Source organism: Zonotrichia leucophrys, chromosome 20 (genome assembly GCF_028769735.1).
Source record: "Zonotrichia leucophrys gambelii isolate GWCS_2022_RI chromosome 20, RI_Zleu_2.0, whole genome shotgun sequence".
NCBI classification, from domain to species: Eukaryota; Metazoa; Chordata; class Aves; order Passeriformes; family Passerellidae; genus Zonotrichia; species Zonotrichia leucophrys.
In genome coordinates this window covers 4,278,027-4,299,841 of record NC_088189.1, presented here as the reverse complement: position 1 = coordinate 4,299,841, position 21,815 = coordinate 4,278,027, and the positions used below count along the sequence as shown (strand labels likewise).

General features: G+C 42.1%; 1 protein-coding gene across 2 annotated transcripts in view; it reads right to left on the bottom strand.

The window, feature by feature from the left end:
- Window positions 1-21,815, bottom strand: part of CDH4 (cadherin 4) — a 412,119-nt gene that overhangs the window by 224,730 nt on the left and 165,574 nt on the right. The window lies entirely within an intron of this gene.

The window sequence follows — 21,815 nt, the reverse complement described above, 5'->3', positions numbered from 1 at the left end:
ATCCTACCCAATCCAGTGACAGTGTCTCTGCCAACTTCAGGGATGCACAATCCAGCCTGTGACTGTAAGTCTTGTGAAATTCTCTCAGCTTTTTGAGGGGCTCCAGCCTCAGGAAAGATGTGACATCATTTCATTGCTCATTAAAAGCAAAGTGGATTTTACTACGCCTCCATGTCGAAAAAACTTGAAAAAAGTCATCCCTGAAAGCTCTGAAGCTGAGATACAAATATAAACATTAAATGTGTCAGGTCCCCTCACATCACTCTCGGGTTTGGAGGTCTGATGCCTGTTTTCCATCAGCAATACTATGACATGTTATCCTCCATGCAAAACTGCCTTAAAGTCATATCTCCAATATTTTCCTACTTCACTATTTACCTACTCCACACAGGGGTTGGGAGAATGTCTGCAAATGTTTCCACAGTGTTTTGAATATGTAAAGTACTATATGTTTCAAATATTATTCCTATTTGCATGTGACTACACAAACAAGCTGTATCCCGGATCTCAACCAAAACAAGGCAAATGAAAACCCAAATCTGTAACTGAAGGAAGCTCCACTGACAACAGCAATGGCAATCCAAACTCCGTGCTGCATCATGCTTGAAATGGTCAAGCAAGTTCCTCAAAAAGAGCCGACATGACTATCAGCACATTCTGCCTAATTATTTAAGAGAATCCTTAAATTTTTTCTGAAGGTGCAGGAACCTGCCACTCCAGCAATCCCAAGCACTACCCTTGAACACTTGTGCCCACACACAAACACAGTAAAACTCTGCCATTTATCACTAAAAACACAACAATGATTTGAAGATCAGGGGCTTGCATCTAGCACATCAGCCACGGGAAAATATTGTAGAAAAATCTCCTGAAATGCAGAAATGGTTCTTGTGGGTGACATTCTTCCTTCTTTAAATCATTAGGAATGATTTCAAATGGGCTGCACTTTATTGGCTGCCACTGCTGCTATTCCATTGAGTGGTATCAGAAGCTGTTTAACCCTGTCACCCTGGAGGAGGAGGAGTTAAGTTCTGCTCTCAGAAAAATGAAAGGCAAACACCAGAGGTTAGAGGACATTCATACACAAACAAAAGGCATTACTCCTGCTTTAGATGTGTGTTTTCTGAGAAACCACCTGTAGCTGCCTAAAGCTAAAAATCCTGGTATATGAATATATATGTACGCTGAAGGAAGAATCCTTGAGAGAATTGGTTTATATTGAAATCAGGAGGGTTTTTTAGTTTGTTTTGCAGAAATACAAAGGGCAGAGATGAACTAGAACCACTGCTGCAAACTTTCCACCTGAGTTGCCCTACATTTATGTATGGCCTTCATCTGGAGCCCTGGTTTGGGCCCTGTCTTGAATTATTCAAAACAGGAGCACAGTATAAATCTGAGCCTAATAAAGCCAGGGGGATCTCTCTGCCATAACATCATTACTATCAGCACAGAGATGGGGGGCTTCACTGGAACATGAAGATGGAGAAATGCCTGCAAGAAAAACAGTAATTATTATAAAAGGTCTTAAAATCAGCTGCAGGAGTGCTTGTGGCGAGTGGCTGTAGCTGCACAAGATGAAATGTGCTGCCATAACCTGCAGCCCCTCTGACTTCAAAGGAGCAGGGCAAAGGCAGAGGATGCAGGGAGACAGGGAACTGGGCTGGGGGCAACCCCCAGTGCTGCTGCAAAAAGGACAGGAAAAGAAAAGAGACAGCACAAGTGTTCAGGAAAAAGCAAAACTGCAGGGCTACACCTGTGGTATCACCTGGGATCTCTCCCAACAACAACAAACAAAAAGTTCTCTTTGGAGAAAATGAATATAAGTGTTGCTGTCTGGACCAATTTAAATATTGCATCCACATGTCCAGAAAAAGCCCATGAATAAAAGCAGTTTATGTTTAACCCAGGTGCCTCCCATGAGCTGCCTTTGGTTGTGATAAAAATTCAAATCTACACCTGCAGGAAAGCAGGGAGGACAGGTTTTGTGTTTGACCTCAACACAGTCACCCACAAGCTAATACTTCTACTTTACGAACCTAACTGCACTTCAACTGCAAAAGAGAAAGATGGAATAATTAAATTTAATTCAGGAATCCAGAATGAGGAACAGAGGGATAAATCTTAATAGGAACATGGGATTAATATCTTAGCATAAATAATAGTCTCAGGAATCGCATTTTGATGATTCAACAGTTCTGCTATAAATAATTCACATCAATAAAAGAGAGATAACATCAAATTCAGTTGGAACATTGGTTAATCTGAGCATAAAGTGAAGGACTTCACTCAAACTAAAGGACAGCTATAAGTAACTGCTCTGCTGTATGGGAATCAGCACTGAGTATTTTCTGCACATTCACATGCATTACAAATTGCTTTCCAAAGTTACAGAAGAGTGTCTACGGGGTGAAGAAGGATAAAAAAGCTGTCAGTGGACACAGCTTAAATGCCAACACTGTGCAACAGAAAATGAGTGCAGGACAAACAAGTCTGCTGGGGCATCCTCTGCGTTCAACATGAGAAATACTTTGTCATTTCTAACTTAGAAAAATATCTGTGTTCACCTGCAATGTGCTAACGAGAGTATCACAAACTGAGCTCACACATCAGGAGTTGCTGGTTGCTCACTTCAGCCTGAATTCATGGTTTCCACCTCAACATCACAGAGAATAGGCCACCCACACTAACAAAACCCCCTTGTTAAAATCATAAAAATATATATTAAATAAGCCATGGAGACAGAAGTCCAAGGTGGGGGGTGGTGAGGCACAAAGGGATAAATGACTGTCCAGTCTCATGGAGGGGTTTGGGGCAGGGCTTGGTGTCACAGCCTGGTTTCCAGGTGCCAGGCTTTAACACAGACTGCACGAGTCACCTTCTCCCTGTCCCTGGGCTGGAATGGGACCAGCAGTGGGATCGATATTAATAATGTATCTGAAAGGCTTATTATTTTTCAATGGTGCTCTTCACCCCAGGGAGGTTTCCTGAGCACTTTAACAATTATTTATATATGAGAGTCAGCTTTCCCCAAGAAATGCAGCCATCCCTGTGATCCAAAGTGGCAGCTGTGCCGCAGAGCAAAGCAGGAGTAAAACTGGCTGGGGCCAGAAGCTCAGGGAAGGGACTGCACTGAGTAGGAACTGTGGGAAGTATTTAGGTAACAGACTGCAAGATTTAATTACACAAGTTGGAAGCTGGCCAGCAGGCACGAACAAATGTTTTCAGTGTTGTGTTTAAATATTTTAATTTGCTTTTTTTATAGATGTTACTGTAAAAATAATAAAAAATGGAAAAGGGTACTTGTTAGACAGAGCATTCCCAGCAAATGAAAAAAGTTGGTATTTTTATCCCCCAAAACCCTGGAAAATATATAAAAAGTTCAGCTCTTATTGAGATTTCTTTGAAAAGAGACATAGAGGCTTTGCTTAAAACACAAAACACCATCACTGTCTGCAGCCATTAGGAAGATTTAATTTTTCTTTCTTTAAGCATAATAAAGCCCTCCTTAAGTCAAGGTTGCCTTGAATTCAGTAGATCATGACTCAGACTCTGTGCCCTTACTTCGTTCAGTAACTTTACTAACAAATTTTATTTTTTCTTTCTGCCCAGCCCTCCCAAAGCCTGTTTTGGTGAGGAGCTGACACTCGGTGTGTCAGCTCACACCCCCTCTGTCCTGCCCCACCTGCGTCCCTGCAGCAGAGCCAAGGTCACCAAGACATCTGAGATCTTAATTAGCACCGCAGGGCCCCGGGAGCTGCCCAGCCGAGGCTCTGCTCTTCATCTCAGCCCTGGAATTACCTTTCATCTCCCAGGCTGATGAAGATCTGAAGCCCTGGATGTGGGCAGCTCCGTGACAGACCATGCATCAAAGGCACCAGCACAGCACCACCACGCTCACCTTGGAAATCCCTGCTCAAAGCTGGATGCTTCTCCTCCTGGAGAAAATCTGTTGATTCCTGACAATGCTAGGATGGATTTGCTTGGAAATAGAGGTTTAGCCTTCTCTGGATTTGTACTAGGGCAATTAGAGATTATAGTGGAGATACCTGCAGTCCTATCTGCACAGAGAACAGAAATATGCAATATTTGGTACATTATGTCTCAATGACAGATGAAGCTGGGATCAAACAATGCTAAGCATGCACAGAGCTCTTTTTACTGAGTACTGGGTCAATAACATATAATTATGCACAAATAATTTGTGTCAGGGGTGATTGATGGCACTCCAACCCACCCACAAAAGACTTCCAGGTTGGGCCAAATCACATCCCATAAATGACTTTAATAATTTGTTTGCTTTCAGTTTTTCATCTCACACCAGCATCACCTTGACATCTGTCTGTCACTTCAGACTCAAAGAACTTCTTTAAGGAAAGCCTTTGTGTGGAGAACTTCATTAGACATCAATGGAATCGTAGCTCTTTAGTCTTTTGAATGTTTTGAACATCTTGGGAACGTGCTTGCAGGAATGTGGATGTGCCAGGATAGCAGTCAGGATATAGTTTTAACCATGCAAGCCATGGGATAATTTAGTTTTCCTTGATATTGCACAGTGTTATGATCATTTTATTTTCTTCATAAAATGTAAAGACAATACCTATACTTACAGGAACACGTTACCTACCGACAAAACCTAGCTTTTGAAGGTGTTTGGGTATTTTTTTACTTTTGCTTTTAATGAAAATCTTTTCCCACAATTTATTTCATTATGGCCCATTCTGTCTCACTGTTCAGTGCTCAGGCTGTACAAGACTTTGATTACCATAAAAAATTATTTTAGAAATCAGAAATAACAACCTACTTGTGTGAGAAGCAACATGAAACACGCTGTGGCTGGTTCCTCAGCAACAGTCCAGGCCACATTTTCTATGGATTTTGTGCCCATACAATAGATATGCCCATAATATCCCTAAGTGAGCAGCCTTTTCAAACAAATCTGATGTTCTAAGTACAAATGCAGAGAATTTCTTTCCAGGATCCCAATTTCCAGGGTTTGTCACAGGTGAACGTCCTCATGTAACATATCCCACCCCTCCTGCCTGATGCACCAGAGAGACCCCTCTGCCAGAGGCACTTCCCTCATGGTTTCATGATTCCATGTTCAACCAGGCTTTAGGTCAGAAGGACAAGCATGGATTTGCAGAAGGACAAGCATGGAAGGTTTGGTCAACAAGACTTGCTGGGTTTCTTCCCCTCTCACCTTCCTCTTTGAAAAAAAACTCTGGAAATGAGAAGTAAAGGATGGTGGAGGAACAGAGGAGGGGAAGCAGCAAGACCAGAGAGCATCCACCTCCATCCTCCTGAGTGCTTCTTGTCCTGCCTCCACCTGCCCCAATCCTGCCCCAAAAGACCCAAGGGATGATGAGACACATCTGATGCAGCCAAAGGCATCATTCATTCCCTGGATGTCCTGCTCTCCCTGGATATCCTGCTTTCTTTGGATATCCTGCTCTCCCTGGTGCCCTCCCTGCCCCTGAGCTGGGACAAGCTCCAGCCATGCATGTGCAGAGTGGGGCTGGGCAGGAACCACGGCCAGGGCCCCACAGAGCCCCCAGCCTCAGCCCCATTCCTGCTCTGCTCCCAGCCCTGCTGCAAAAACACTGCTGGGACCATTCCCCCATTCCCCCAGGAGTGGTTGTTTACTTCTCCTAATTCAGACCTGGACTATGAAATATTAAGTTGATATTAGGGAGAATACAGAAAAGTCTCTGAAAATAGACCAGTCCTGTAGCCACAGCTTTCACTGTTCTTCATACATTAATCAATAGTTCATATTTAATTAATTAGCACCAAGTTCACTTGGTGATGAAAGCAGAATTTCCATGAATAGGAAAATAAATTAATATGAAAATCCAGCTACCAGGCTGTTCTAAAGACTCTCTCCCACTGACTTACATGTGATAATATATGTCCTGTCTTTATATTATTAGGCTTTTTGAGCTTTTTTAAATTTTATTTTTTCAGTGGGAAAAAAAAAGACAGCTCTTTTTTCCCCCCCCACCAGCTGGGCAAGAAATATCTAAAGCTCTTATTGCAGCAAAGCCACCTGTCTGGTTTGGTTAGATGGTATCAGCAATCTGTGGATCAGCACTGACTTAGGAGCACACTTAGGATGCTCCAGACAGCACTCGAGTCTGGAAGTACAGAACATTTACCAATTAGAGAACCAACCCAAAGCATTTATTTCCAACCAGAAATTTAATAAACTGCTCATATACTATGGAGTAAACACCTCTACTGCTGCTGAGCAGCGTGTTTAATATTCAGAATCTATCTGCAACGTTATCATGTTCTCTTCATTAGAGCATCCGTTTTGTTAATTAGCATTTGCTCATGTGAGTAGTCCCCTTGACTTTAATTGATCCATTTTCATGAATACGCAGAACATAATTTTATAGTTAAAGAATTCAGTTCCTGGTGAATGCAGCAGCCGCTGTTCTCAAAGTTTCATTCTTAGCATAATAAGGAAATAAAAATGAGTACAACACTTTCCATCAGATAGAAGAGAAATGTGTGTAAGGCAACAGTGGAGACAAGAACGAGTCCAAGACAAGATACCTGGCTATCAAATCCATTTTCCTTGCTCCCTCACCACAGCAAAAGGAAATGCTGGTAAGGAACACAAAAGACTTGGCTGGAGATAAAGTTTCTATTATATGTATCTATTATAATGGCAACTCCTTCACTAGCAGTGCTTGTGTTTTCTGAAAGGCCAAGAAGCCATCTGCCCTTCAAATGTCTGGAGTTAACAGACCACGAGATGGTGTGCGGAGAACTGAGGTTTTAGAAGAAAGGGAAACAGCACAAGCCCCATCTGTTTCCCAAGGATTTGTTCTCAAGCTCTCACTTCTCATATCTGCTCTGTGCTTACAGCTGAACCTTCTTGTTTATATTCCTTTATATTCTTCTAACTAAAGGCTTCAAAATGGATTAAGGAATTTATTTTAAAGTATCCTGAACAGTAGGATGGTTCAGTTAGACTACTGTAGCTGAAATTTGGAAGCTTTCTTTAGGATGGTAATTAAAGATGGAAGCAGTGGTTTTCTTTCAGAACTCCTTATCAGATTTCAAGAATATCAGATTACAGATGTAAACAGAGATAAAAGTTTGGGTCACAGTGAACTCCTCCAGGCTGGCAGAGTGGGTGTGTGCACTATATTGCCTCCATTTGTATAAACTGCTCACAGCCCTGGCTGAAAGCTGTTCCCATTTCACCACAGGCTTTATGTCTTTAATTTTATCCTTAATCCAGAGTCTGAGGACACAGAGCATGAGATCACCAATAAATCTTTAGGTTTATAAACTAAAAAGGAGTCACTTTAAGTAATTCAGAGAGGATTAATATGTTTCAGGAAGCAAGTCAATTTAGTGGGCTAATTGCTGTGTATATTTTTTTAGAGGCCACCTTTGAAAAGGTGCCTGCAATCACCAGGTGCCTTCAGAGCCTTCTCATGTGAGTGATTAGAGCCACAAATCTAACGGGCTGCAAAACCAGGAATGAGAAATGCTGCTCTTTCAGATGAACTGCTTACTCTGTGACCTTGCCATTCTTCCATTTTCATATATAGGTGAACATTCTTCTAACAATGTTCAGCAAATGTCTAAAGGGACAGAGCTGAAGTTACGTGAAATTGAAAAATAGAGGCCCCTTCAGACAACACCTGCATCTAATCTGGATAATCCAATAAAACATCACCCCTTTTTTTCCAGAAAGGCATTTGTTCCCCAAGAGAGACACATCAGCCCTGGTGAGACAGCTGACCCAACAGCTGAAACAGCACAAACATTATGGTCAGCATGTGAAACCCTTCTCCAACACATCAGGATTGTGATGCTTTAAAACTATTCCAAATCCCTATGAAGAGAAGAAAAGGAGAAAGCAATCTAACATGTCTTTGAAGATTCACTACAAAGTTATTTCCCTTAGTTTGGTAAGGAGGTAACTAGCAGACCAAACCAGAAAAACATTCCTTTCATGTGACACAGATGGATGACCTACCAATTCTGTCACAGACTACATTATGCTTTGATATATTAACTGTAACATAATATTTATCAGCTAGTGCTACAAATTGCTTTGAAGATGAAAAGCTCCACAAACCAGGTTTGGGTGGTTTTGAACACAATTTAAAATATGTGTTTTGAAAACATTATTTCCTCAAATGAAATCTATTAAAAAAAAAAAAAAGCCTGGCAGGGTGGCATTACAGGAGCTTTGGGGGTGGAGGTGTAGGGATGGAATTATATATTTATCTGCATTAATTAGCAGATAATATCTAATGCATGTGCTCCACCACCTCTTGACCTGGCAAAGTCCCACTGACCACCCTGTGCAGAAAAACCCTATGGATGGGCACTGCTCCCTTGGCACTTTGCAGGTTCTCAACCTGCAGCACAGCTGGAAAACAGCCCTTGGCTCCATGTGCAAGACACAATTAGGATTATTGTTTATTACTACATTTATCATAGATTACAAAATAACATCCCATTCCTTGCCCTTCAGGACTCAAACACTTCAATTGCCGAATTCTTTTACCACAGAACGCTGGTAAAGCACAAAGTATTCACTGAGACAGAGAGAAAAATAGCAAAACACAGGAAATTATTTATATAGCCAATAAAGGAAATCAATTAATTCAATGAGACAGAAGATGGTAAATTACCATGTGAGTTGATGTAGCCTCTGGTTATTATCAATAGCCTTTTGAGTAACTGCCTTTGCTCCTGCTGGAGGAGGATGTCACAGGATGTGCTCTATATAATTCAGACACTTTGCAGTCTGCATCATAAACATATTGATTACATCAGTTAGGGGTCAGGTAGGCAGACAATAAATCATTGTTTATCTGGCATATTTAGTCCATTGCTTTTGAGAACTCCATGAAGGGTTTCCAAATCTCACATGCAGTAATTTTACCTGGATGTGTACAGCATTCACTTCATTTATTTGGACACCAATTATTCATTCTTGCTGATTTCTTTTTTGTTTTTTTCATTATCAATGGAGCCAGACTTGATGGCGTCACCGATGGGGAGGGAGAAGAAGAGGGGAGTGCAGATGTTGTAATCAACTTTGTGCTGATGAAGATTTCCTTATGAAACAGGGAAATTATGAAGTCTGAGAAGCTGCTTTGGCAGGTAGCAAAGTGGGTGACCAAAGTCAGTGTGAAATTTGGATTACAACTGAACACACAAAAGGAAGTGGCAGCTGCAGTAGGGAAAGCAGAATTACAGTAAGCTGAAGAACAGGACAGGGAAGAGTTGAGCTTGCAAAAGTGGTTCTCCAGCTGAAATACTAAAGACAGATCTGGTGGCAAAGTGAAGAACCTCCAGGAATATTCAGCCCTTACAGAACTGAGCTTTGCATTGCTGTTGTCTTCCCAATCCCAAGAGGGATGTATTGTTTCAATGAAAAGATGACACAAATGAGCATGGAGACATCTGTCCTCCTCCTGTACCTGGTTTAATCCTACAGGCCAACTCTGCTCAGGGAAAGCTCTAACCACAAAAATTAATTCTCACAAAAAGACACAACGAAGATCCCAGGGCAAAAAAGAAGGTGCTTTTTTGTTTGGTGGGTTTTATTTTTTTTTCTGTCTGCAGGGTCTTATTTCAGCAGGGAAGTGTTTTTACCCTGGAAGGGAAATGCAGTCTGGGGAAGGGAGCAGCGTTTAGTCACTGTCTGGGTGTGCAGGATACGTGCGTGCCCATGCAAGTGTGTAAATCTGATGCTGTCAGCAAAACTTGCTGCCTCCTGACAGACACCCCGTGCAGCCTTCAAAACTCCTACAGTCAATCCTCTCACCTGTCAGCCTGAAAGATAACCTGGAGTGCTCTTCCCTTCTCTTCCTCCACAAAAACAGCAGCAGAGGTACACTTCTGTCACTTGGAAATATGAAGATTCCGGGATTTTCCAGCACAGCCTCTCTCCGAGGGGTTATTTCAAACATTTTTATCTTCCAGCTCACTTAAAACTCTAACAAATAAAACTAAATGATGGTGTTAATTTTATCTGCTGCTCCGTGTACTGCTGCAGTGCTCAGTCTTCCACTGCGGCCCAGCCTCCAGCGGAGCTGGAGCAGCAGGCCCTGGCTGGCTTTACAAGATGCCTCAGCTAATAATCTGTCAATTTATCTTCCTCCACTCCCCTCTTCTGCTTTCCACGGGGGGTAACAAAAAATATTCCCAAAGGTTTTTTTATTTTAATTTTTTTAGGCTGCATACGTATGTCTATATAATTATCAAAGCATCACTTAATGTTGGCTAAGACAGATCATGTCATTGAACAATTCATTTTCAGCACTGCAGCCTGCTATGACTGGGCCTTTTGGCATAATTGAATCCAGACTACTGCTGTCAAAACAGGGAATTTATGAATAATAAATTGATTGTAGCCAGCAAAGCTAAGTCTGAAAGATAGCGGGTTATGTCAAGGAATAAGAAGAAATTTAAAAACACAATAAAGATTAATTTAGAATCAAACCTGCAATGCTTCCACAGTGGACAATAAAAGCAAATAAAACTGTCGTTCTTCTATGACATAACTTATAGTGCCACAAAGTGCCTGAGCTCACAGACAGAAGAAAGTGAAGAAAAAACACACGCACACCTAAAATGTTAGTGCAAACATAAGATGCAACATAATAATTCAACACTGTGGATGTTGACATAGCCCTGATGGTTTCTAGGTTGGTTTATCACAGTTTACAGAAGAGGTAATGTGTTTTATTAGATCAACTGATATGCAGAACAGCAGCAGGCAAGTGTTCTGGCATGGCACATGGTTGTGAGGTCTCTGAACTTCAAACAAGCACGGTTCAAGGCTTCTGTGCCAACAAAAGGCAAAAATAGATACAAAGGAACTCCACCCAGCAAAGAAACAGCCAGAATTAATGGCCATGACTAAAGGCAGAAAATAAGCTGTAGGGTGCGACTGTCTTTACAGCAAAGGCACTTAGGAGAGGGAACAAAGGGTCACAAGGAGGAACACGTTCCCTGTCCCACCGCTTTGAAATCATGATGAGCTGCCTGTCTGCAAAGAGAATTTTAACTGCACACAAGTTTCAGGAGCAGCAGAGTCACGGGGTAAAATCCTGCAGCCTGTGATCTGTACAAGTCACTCGGTGACCCCCAGCCCCTCAGGCCTTGGGCTGTGTTAACCTCTGCCTGTCCTGTGCTACCCAGGGCCGCGCCAGTCCTGGCTCCACATGCAGCTCATCTGCAGACAGGAGCTAATTAAATCAGCACTGCTGGTTCAAAGAGAGGACTCCAGCAATTTCTGCTAATCTCCTGTTACTCCTGTTTTCTGGGAAATTGCTTTCTCTTTGACTTTCTCCAGCTCCTGTCTCTGATCACAGACTTCACAACCCCACTAAGCCTCCATAACTCTTTGTTTCTGGATCCCTCTTGAATTCAGAACTGGTCTGATTTGATGATCTTCAGCATTGCTTTCAACCATTGTGGACGAGAACCTACCAGGGCAAACACCTTCCCAAACCTCCAGCTTTCAGTCCTTGCTCTGCAGGTGCTGGCCCAGCTCCCTGCACATCACCTGCGGGTCAGCCCACAGGAGTGCCAGGCTTGGGCTAACAGGAGCAGATGGTCCTGCAGCTCAATGGCTCCCAGGGAGCCAATGCACTCCATGAAATAATCATTAGCAACACATCATGTGGGTTTCATGACAAATTGTCCTCCAGGAATGTACAGTTAACACAGGATCAAGACCTCTCTTCAGAAGTTTGCCATTAACAGCTGGTCAATTATTCTACTTTTAAATAAAATGAGTAGTCATAACTGAACTCAATTTACACAAGACACATAGAAAATTCCACAACTGCCTCAAATTCATCCTTCATTTAAAACAAAAAGTTCAAATAAGCTGAGCAAGAAAAATAATGGTATGACCTGGAGCCACCCTCTTTCGTGCAGTAAATTGTAAGTAACCACTTCCAACTCAGCGGATTTATGGAGATGGGTGCTAAAATAAGGAGAAAGCTGTGGGGATGAAGTCTTCTCTGGCAAAATTCTGAATAAACATTACTGACTTTTTAAGTGGGATGTGTCCTGATACCTAATAACATCCAGGTTTTCAGCCCAGCCTGGATTTACTGCAGTTACATCTGCAAAGCTCTGGACAAACCCAGAATACCTACAAAGATCTAGATTTAAGCTGTGAATTTGAAAAAAAACCCCAAAAACTAACCAAAAAACCAACGTCACCATCTGCTAGTAAATGAAACCATGGGTTTATTGGCAAGATATTCAATAAGGAAATGGTTCTCAGGACAAGATTAATTCTGATGACAAGATATGGTAATTGGGGCAAACAGATCAACTTTCAGTCATTGCATTGGCTACCAGCCTGGAAACATTGGTGGATTTAGATACTCAGGTAAATTCAAAGGGAAAAAGTCACCATTTCAGGACAGTGAAAATAGCAGAGGCTTTTTGCAAACCTCTGTTGACTTTGCTAAGAGCACAAGCTCTCAAAAAAGGAGATAGAAAACCTATCTATACATTTAAATGGGTGTCTATATTCAGAAAAGAATTGCTCTGTGCCCTGACCTCTTATCACAGCTGGTCTTATAATATTCTTTTTCAGTGTTATTGAGTGATTCTATCATTATTAATAAGACATGTTGATATGACATTAATAAGACAAGCTAAGTTCTCCCCCACAGCCTGACAGCATACAAAGTAGCTGACAGGCTTATGTTCTTCCAGAACTGATGGGTTTTCTCATTCCCAAGCCTTTCCCCTGCCAACTGCTCTCCCTTCTCATCTAAGGGGCCTGGAGAGAAGCAGGACAGCGTGGATGGAACCAGACACTGCACAAATTTATCTTTGCCCACCTGGTCCTCCCTTCCCTTCCACCCACCCTGAACATCAGGAGCAGGGATCCCACGGAGAGCTCTGCAGCACTCCCCCCTCAGCAGACTCTCTCCAACACACACATATGTCTGACTTCACTGCAGAAGCTGCCAGGGAACCCAGCCATGATGGGAAAGCAGATCTATTCAGGAGGAGGAACGACGCCTTCTCAAGGAAGGACTGAAATAGTATTAATGCTGGGTGCGCTTCCACCATCTTATAGGGGAGGATATTAAAAGTGCTCTGCAAATCAACATCTCTCTTGCATGGTTAAGTACTCTTAATTTTCAAGGTCGAGCCTCACACTGTATCACAAAGATAAAAACTATAAAATAGTCAAGAAAGTCTCTCCCATGCAGAGGATTGCAATTTATGTTTTCCTTTTTTTTTAAGGTCCTGTTTTGGGGTGAACCTCAAATTTACAGTCATCAACAACAAAGAGAGACACTTTCAAGGAAATATTTCAAGGAACATCTGTTCTTCTCAGAACCAGTGAAAAGGTCCAGGTGAAACCTTATTTTGCATACTGTAATGCTCATCACATCTCAGCCCTTAATGCTCTGCAGCTCTGGATGATGCTGGTCAAATTCTACCCTCCTTCACACTACAGTAAATCTAGGCTAAATCCACTGATGTAGCTGGAATTACTCGCGTTTCAAGCTCATCTCCTGGAGCATGAAAATGTTATTTGTGGTAAAATGAGTTATTGTATTTTTCTCTCCATTAACATTGATGTGTTTCATGCAGCAAGTACTGAACATGGTCACTGTGTGCACCACCGATGATGAGGGAAATCAGTAGAAGATCAGAACTTAATTGTTAAATGATCTTTCAGATTGTCAGAAAATTAATGGCACACTGTGGGCCATGTAGTGCATGCCTTGGAAATCTCAGTGCAAGTTCCCAGCTCATTTAAATAATTTCGGTTTATACATTTAATTTGCTTTTTATGCAGACATTTAATTTGCTTTTGTTTTGTTTTTTAAAGAAAAACACCACGTATTAGGAATCTTTATGCACGCACATGTACATACACAATTTCCAAGAAAGTGCTATTTTCAAGCAAATTATATGAAATGTAAAATTAACAAAATGCAAATAATATAAACAATCTAAATTAAATATTAAAACAATGCTATATTTGAATGACTGGATTTTATTTTCATAAGAAGCTGAACTATAAAGCATTCTTACCAATGCAACACCCAGCTGTTTGGTGTTTAGCAGTGGAATAACATTATTCTAGTGCAGCTGCTGTTATTGTTTGCTGTATTTCTGCCAACTCGTGGAAGCCAGAGATGTTCGTCTCGCAGAGAGGGACAGCTCTGATGAAAGCTCCAGTTTGACAGATGCTCCCATCAACAACTTTGTTCCTCTGATTGACTACACGGTATTTTAGGCAAATTAACCTGTCCAAAAAAATTCTTTATTGCTACGCTTGTGGCACAGATGGAAATATGAACTTGACAATTCTGGGTACTGGCTTAGCAATTAACTGAGATGTTTCAATAGACTAATGAACTTTCATTCAAAGCGTGCTCCCTGTCAGGAGAAGAGACAGGCTGTTGTGTGAGGAAGTGTTACAGAATGTCAAATAGATCTTGACAGTGATGCTACTATGAAATCTGAAATATTAGAAAGGCACAGAAAGGAAGTCATTTAACACCTTTATAATCTCGGGTGATCCGAGATGAATCTTTATTATCAAAGTCTGAAGCCCTATCGCATTTTACAGTCCTTCTGCTGTAATTCACACCCTGGATAATAACAGTTCTCAGTCACTACAGCTGTTCCATTTTGAATGGTCACCCGTTATAGAAGAGCAAAGAAAAAAAATCAAGCCATCATTCTTCTGTTTTATGAAGATGTTAACATCCCACTAAATAATTATCTAAGAAACTATTACAGGAAACCCAAATTATCTGAAATAGTATGAATAAAAAGAGAGCTATTCATAACTAGTGTGTACAGATAAATATTAAAAGGATTTATTTGCTTGGGGAGAAATGAATGGAAGGTTCTAGGGTAAGCTGAAAAAAACATACAGAAATGACTTAAAAACATGCATTTGGTAAACTGAATTGCCATTTCTGGGATCCAGCTTACACAGTACATGTGTGTGCATTCCTCTTAATGCAGGAACAGTGGACAAATTTCATCCTCAATGGCCTAATTCCTGCACATTTCCAGCATGGGGGACAACAAGAGCAGGCCAGAGAGAAACATTCTGCTAGCTCAGAACTGAAAATCTGATGGTTCTCCCAGCTATATTTTTCAATCCAATTTATTCAACACAGGCAATCTATTATTTGATTTTTTGACAGTTGCATTTTATTCCTTTTGTTGGGGAGGAGCTAAACCTGTTCCATTACAGTCAGGTATCTCACTCTAGGTAAAAATGTGCACCATGACAAAATACAATCCACTCTTCCCTACACACCTCGTAAACAGCTTGAATCTCATAATAAAATATTAAAGTTTAATATTGCAGTTGGTTCCTTCTGAGTGTCAAGACTTGGAGTAGCCCCAAGCATGTCAAACACGCATTGGAAATGCTACACTTTTAAAGCAAGGCAACGTGTTAACTTATATTCTGCAATATTCAGTCTAAAAACCTTGGAACAGTTTTTAAGTTCTTGAAACCATTAACTACTTGATGACCTAATAGCACTAAAATGACCATTAAACTTTAGAGTGGGCTTTTAAGAAGTCATCAATAAATAAAATAATATGAAAATACTGCTCTGCTGCTATATTTAATCCTACAACTGGAAAATTGCTTCTCCTACTTAATCTAACTGCAGTATTCCCACTGGTTTCAAAGTAATTCCACATATTAGCTTGTAACTTGGACAAGTGCCATACCAGAGTGATTCTTTGAGCTGACAAATTAATAAACCAGGTGAGATGGGCAAACAGCCCTGACCTGTGTCTGCCTTCTCCTTCCAGGTACACCAAGGGCAAGGCTGGATCTTTGATGCCACTCACTCACTGCTCCAGAGCAAAGCCCAACCCCTCCTGCACACAAACCCCTGGATAAATCATTTATCCTGACTCCTTTCTCAAACTGTTACGTGCTGCTTACATCTATTCCTCTTGAAATGATGCTCACAGCCATAAGTATCATAATTAATTATGCAGATTATCATTGTACATGACATACCTGTTTCTTGCATTTAACCATCAGAGCAAGCTGTTTAGCTGTGACAAGTGGGAATACATGTTTCCAGTGCTCTTCTTTTCAACAAAGAAGAGGCTTACAGAAAACAGGCTATTTTTGTTGACCAGAATCAAATGGGAATGTTTTCAATCCACTGCCTCATAGGCTCCTTCCAAAATTTCCTGTTTCACACAATTTCCCATTATCAATTTATGAATATTTCTTTATCTCTGGAGATGTAATACAAAACCTGAAGCAGTCTGAAGTCAAATATCCATGTGAGCATCTTTCAGCTATACATGATATTCAGCAACACATTCCTCACCTAAACTGCTCATCCCCCTGCTACTGGATCAAGTGATGAAACACCAGAGCTCAGAGCTAAAGGGGACAATCCAAAGCAAAAAAGGCTTGGGAAAGAGGTTCTGTGAGGAATTCCTCCAGCCACAACAGGGAAGGTAGGCTGAATCCTTCAAGAGGAACAGCAGCCCAGTTGGCAGCAAGTGGAAGGCCAACAGAAAGCCCTGTTCAGAGGCAAAAATGACGGGGATCTCTTTGTTTAAAGGTGGTACAAGAGCAAAAAGCTCTGAGGACCTTTGGCATTCTGCTGAGATCAGTGCAGTATTTGTGTCCCAATGCACCTGGTTTATATTCTGCGGCACAGAGGCTGGGGAGCAGGATGTCAGAGCATGTCAGGCTGCCTCACTCTGTGTTGAGCAGGGAGAAGTGGGCAGACGACCTATTGACTGCACACATTGATTCCTTTTGTTATCCTGGCCCATGGAACTCTGCCAAATTTTAGCGCCAGTAAAATCATCTGAAATTCCCTTTTAACTTGAGGATGAGGTTTCTGGCTCTTTAAAGCAGCCTGCTCTGACATCAGGCAATGCAAAGGCACTGCTGAAAGAACACTGCAGCGAAAGGCCAAGAAAAGTTCTGTTTGCCAGAAAGTGGAGTTGAAAGGCTTGCCTTGGGAGCTGTAATCAAACAGCCACATTAAAGCAGTGCTGGATCTCCTGAAGTCCACAGGAACCCTCAGGAAGGCCCCGCTCACGCCCCAAGAAGACAATGAGTCAGCGGCTGCTCTCTCCGTTTGAAAAGCTCCTCTATTTCTCCCTCCACTTCATTCCTGTCAGACCAGAGATGAAAGACCTGGTGACTGTCACATGCCTGGTACCTCCTGAAGCACGGGGTGCATCAGAGGGCAGAGGAGCAGCTCCACTACACAGGAGGAGAATAAAACTGGGGGGGCTGGAGAGGGGCTGCGGGTGGAACAGCAGCAGTGGAGAAGCACAGCCCCACATCCACAAATGATGGGACCCGCCCTGTGAGAGGGGACAGATCCTGGCTGCACCCTGTGGGGCTCTGAAGTGATGCAAAGAGAAGGCAGCATTAACTTGAACGAGGAACCTATCTATAGCTATATAAACACAAATGTATATACATCAAAATATTTACAGCTGAACGCTTTCGTAAATCACCGCGCTGCCTTCAGTCTGCAAAACATTGCTGGTGATTTCAACAGCTAATTACTCGGTATTTCCCCCCTCATTCACCTAGTTCTTTATTCACTATAAAAACGACAGTTGTAACTCCTATAAAATGTTGATTCAATTCGAGACACTTGGTAAATTTACCATCACCCCTTCCAAAGGAAAATTAAGGAACGCCCTACCAACCTGTTCCTGCTTTATAAATAAATCGTACTTCCTGACGCAGAAATTAAATGTGTTGCTTGGGTAGGGTGGTGAACTGCAGGCAGACTTACATTTTATGGAAATCTATGACAAACAGGCTAATAAGGATGCTTTATTTTTCATTTACCAAGTTCCATCTTTCTGTATGAGCAATATACCATGTAGAAGATGACTTTGAGCTCTTCTCTGCAGATAAATTTGAGATACTCCCTCTTATTTATTATTTAACTACTGACTGTTGAAAAAGCCCATTCTTAAAGCTGAACCCTAAACAATCTTTCTCTTTCATTTTTTACAACACAGCTTTTCACTTTCTTGAGTCATCAAACCAACAACTACAGTCCCATTTTGGTTGAAATGGTAAAAGGTGTTTCAGTGCTTGCTGCTGCCCAGTCGTGATAATTGTGGGTGTAAACACATGCCCTTGTTTCAGAATTGGGAGCTGGAGGCTGCATCCTGCCCATCATATTTAATTATCACCATTAGCTCTCCTCCTCCTCCTGCCTATTCCAATGATGGATCATAGCTCATACTACATTAGCAAAATTTTTTTAAGTGGGAACCATTTCCTTATTATGGCTTGCATTGTGCTTAGCACAGTAGGACTCAGTCCCTATGTGGCATCATAAAACAGTAAGCATAAAATAATAGTAGTAATTATCAGTAGAAAATAATTAGATGAAAAAGACTGTGACCTCCCAGTGACAAATCACATAAAACCCCAGTATATAAAGCATTCAGGATTCTTAAAAGCATCAGCACCAGCAGAAGTCATGCTGGTGATAAAGACAAGGCAAGAGGCCATGGATGGAAATATTGTAATGCCCTCTGGGAGCATTTCCATCCACTGCAGACACATCTGTGCTCCTCTGTAATGGGAAAGACAGGCTCACCTGGAAGCTGGTGAGTCACCCAGAGGAGGAACATCCCTGTCTGCACCAAGCACACACTGAATGGGGGAGAACAGGGTTCTGAGTGCATCACCTCATTGAGAGACCAACACTGAGACCAACACTAAGGGATCTGAAAAACAAGGCACAGACTGGGTGCAGGAGCTTCCCAAGAAAGCTGCTTTCTGCCATTGAACCTGCAGCATTTTGCTCTGAACCTCTGTTAATAACTCAGTATTATGAGAGAGGCAGCTCAGCAATTCAGAAGATGACAACACATGAGGAAGCAGCGTGCACCTTGCAGAGCCCTCAATGCTCCATTCAGACACAGAAGCTTCTCAGAGTCAATGAGAAGCCCCAGCAGCCACCCAGAGCCCTGCCCTGCCTCGCTGGTGATGCCACACAACACAGCTCCCCTGATTACAACCACAGTTAAACACCAGACTCGAGATGAGGATCCATCTCATGGCTGCTGTTGTTCAGAGGTCCCTGTGTACTTATTTCTCATTTTTCAGCCAGGCAACATGAAAACACTAATAGAAAAGAAGCACCCCCACGAAGGCGATAATGAGATGGTAAATCCAGAGATTCTCCTGGAGTTCCTGTAAGCAACAAAAAAGGAGCTGCTTGAAGAAGAGGTTTCCATCGGAAACACAGAGAGTAATCTTTTAAATACTGCATTTATTTAAAAAAAATATTTTAGTGAGGCTGCACAGGCTGCATGTTTGCAAGGGAGCCTCTCCAATCCTCTGGGTAAAGAGTCCCCAGTTCCAGCCAGGAGCTGCAGGACCACACTGCATCTGTTCCACAGACAGAACGTGCAGCAGGTTTGACTGCAGCAGTTCCCATCCCTGGGGCAGAGGGCAGGTGTGGCTGTGCCACTGCAGAACAGCTTCCTCCATCTCCACTGACCTGGCACTTCCTCTTTTCCCTGTAATACCTAGAAATGACCTATTTATTTGACATGCCTTAATAACTTTGCCATAAGTGATGGAATTTGCATCCCCACCAATGCTCGGACTGTGGAATTATCAAAAAGAAACATTAAAAATATTAATGATTCTGTCACTAAATGGCACATTTTTAATGGCACCTGCTGTATTAAACCAAGTCTGCTGTGAACAAAAAGGATGTTTACTGAAAAGAATGTTTAGTTTGCAAAGCTTGGGTGCTGTCCAGCCTGACTGGCTGTATGCATTAAGCAAATCCTTGTACAGAGATTACAACACAATTTCCTCTCATTAGTGTAAAGTGAGTGACATTTTGAACTTTTGTGGGAAGACGTGTTTCAAGAAACCAGAGAAGCTGGTGTCTGGAAGGTAACCACAGGGTCATTACTGCCACTGTGCTGGGTGAGAACTCAACAGCAGCTATAAAAACTGACCCATGAGAGGATCCATGGAAATCATTCCTTCCCAGGATTTACAGCACAGCCTGAAAAAACACACTTTATAACTTGGTATAGAGACTGTTAACCAGCTGTGCTCTCTCATGGCCATACCCTTCTATGCCCTTGAACACTGAGAAGGTGGTAATGAGCCTCTCTCCAAAGGCACAGAAAACACAACCCTTTACCAACACCCTTCTGGCCATGGGGAAGAGATGGCTTTGCCCAATCCGTGGGCTCTGCTTTGGGAAGCAGCAGCTGGCTCGCTCACTTCCACTGCCTCAGAGGCACAATTCCCTTCTTAGCTGTAAAGAGGAAAAAGCTTTCTCTCCTTCCTCCCTTCTTTGAAAAACCTCATACATACACAGAGTGCTATGAGGGGAGGACTGCTGGTACTGCACTGCTTCCCCAGAGCCCCGAGCTGCTGTAACTCAGCTGAGCACCATCTACTGAAACAATCGTTTGTTTATATTAAATCTTACTTCAAACATGGTAATGGTATCATTTTATATTTATACAGAGCTATTCATCCCAGAGGATCCCAAAATGTTTCAGCTACTTATGGGCAGCAGCTGTTTAATAGCGGATGGTATGAGTGCACAGCAGTGCAGGGCAGGAGCAGGCGAGAGCTCCACATCCAACAGAAACTGCAGGGGGAATTCAGGCAGGTGAAACTGAATTACCCAAATTGCAATTTAGCCAAGACGCCTGGGGCTAACATCTCTCTGCTCACAAAATGTTGCCCTTAACAATTCGGAGGGCATTCATCTGTTGACAAATAGAGAGAAATGTCTTTGGGTATTCGTGCAGCTTGCTCAACTCGAAAGCAAATTGAAAATTATAATAAAGCCTGTTCCACATTCTTCATTCATTAAAGCTGTGTTTGTGCCACATTATTTCTGGGCACATTAGCATCTGCTGAGAAGAGCTCATTAAATGACCATTAGCCTGGTCTTCTCTCCTTCCAAGACAGTGCAGGAGCTGAAAGTCTGTCTTTCCTCCATGGCACCACACATGGAAATGGCAACCGGACAGGATTTCATTTTGGCAAGACAGATAACAGAGAAAGTTTTTTGCTGGAAGCAGCTGTGAAATAGAAGAAAGAAAGTGCAGGAAAAAATGTTGTGAATAGCAAGCCTAGGGAAAAGCATTGCCACAGTCATGAAGGAACAACTGCAGTCACCCACAAAACAAACCAGGGACAGCCCTGGCCATTGATCTACAGAGATTTGCCTCAGATTCAGACATCCCTGGCCCATCAACAAGTACTTAGGGTGTTGAAATGACCCTTATAGTAATGGTGCTAAAGAAACATTGCTTGGCCCCAGACTTTTGCCAGATCCATCTGTAACAAAACCACATCTGCAGCAACCAGAGATGGCTGAGAACTGACACAGCCTGAGCTCCATGGAGGAGGAGAAAAACTTGTGGGAACAGCTAAGCTGAGGAGAGAATGAGAAAAGAATCAGATTTGACATGGGAAGCACCAAAACCCAAAGCAATTCTCAAAGTCTCATGCTTGCCACAGTACAGATCAGCTCTGAGACAAGCTAGAGGTGACACATTTACATTGCTTTGCTTTTCAAAACAAATTACTTCTCACTCCTACCAACAGAGCACAAAACATGTGAGCTGGAGTTCACAGACACAAAAGTAATATTGCAGCTGCAGGAATGAAAAGATAGGAAGAACCTTGCACTCCAAAAGTAAATAAAAGAAGTCGAGGGCTAAAAATTGTATTTGGGGATTTTTGTTTTATGTAAAGCTTTCCTGGTGGAAAGAGTCCATTAGGGCACTGGTTTTATGGCCTG